Here is a 1226-nt window from a genome sequence, read left to right as displayed (position 1 = left end):
TCATATCCAGCCAAACTAAGCTTCACAAGTGAAGGAGAAATAAAATCCTGTACAAATAAGCAAATGCTGAGAGATTTTGTCACCACCAGACCTGCCTTACAAGAGCTCCTGAAGGAAGCATTAAACATGGAAAGGAACAACGAGTACCAGCCACTGCAAAAACAGGGCAAATTGTAAAGACTATCGACACTATGAAGAAACCGCATCAATTAATGGGCAAAATAACAGCTATCATCATAATAACAGGATCAAATTTACACATAACAATGTTAACCTTAAATGTAAAGGGGCTAAATGCTCCAATTAAAAGACACAGACTGGCAAATTTTATAAAGAGTCAAGACCCATCAGTGTGCTGTATTCAGGACACCCATCTCACATGCAGAGATACCCATAGGCTCAAAATAAAGGGATGGAGGAAGATCTACCAAGCAAATGGAAAGCAAGAAAAAGCAGGGTTTGCAATCCTAGTCTCTGATAAAACAGACTTTAAACCAACAAACATCAAAAGAGACAAAGAAGGCCACTACATAATGGCAAAGGGATCAATTCACCAAGAAGAGCTAACTATCCTAAATATATATGCACCCAATACAGGAGCACCCAGATTCATAAAGCAAGTCCTTAGAGACCTACAAAGAGACTTAGACTCCCATACAATAATAATAGGAGACTTTAACACCCCACTGTCAATATTAGACGGATCAATGAGACAGAATGTTAACAAGGATATCCAGGACTTGAACTCAGCTCTGGACCAAGTGGACCTAATAGACATCTGTGGAACTCTACACCCCAAATCAACGGAATATACATTCTTCGCAGCACCACATTGCACTTATTCTAAAATTGACCACATAATTGGTAGTACAACACTCCTCAGCAAATGTAAAAGAACAGAAATCACAACAAACTGTCTCTCAGACCACAGGGTAATCAAATTAGAACTCAGGATTAATAAACTCACTCAAAACTGCACAACTGCATGAAAACTGAACAACCTACTTCTGAATGACTACTGGGTAAATAAAAAAAAATGAAGGCAGAAATAAAGATGTTCTTTGAAACCAATGAGAACAAAGACACAACATACTAGAATCTCTGAGACACATTTAAAGCAGTGTGTAGGGGAAAATTTATAGCACTAAATGCCCACAAGAGAAAGCAGGAAAGATCTAAAATCAACACCCTAACATCACAATTAAAAGAACTAGAGAAGCAAGAGC

The sequence above is a fragment of the Mandrillus leucophaeus genome, unplaced genomic scaffold (genome assembly GCF_000951045.1).
Source record: "Mandrillus leucophaeus isolate KB7577 unplaced genomic scaffold, Mleu.le_1.0 Scaffold520, whole genome shotgun sequence".
Lineage (NCBI taxonomy): Eukaryota > Metazoa > Chordata > Mammalia > Primates > Cercopithecidae > Mandrillus > Mandrillus leucophaeus.
Note: the sequence above shows the minus strand (reverse complement) of the source record.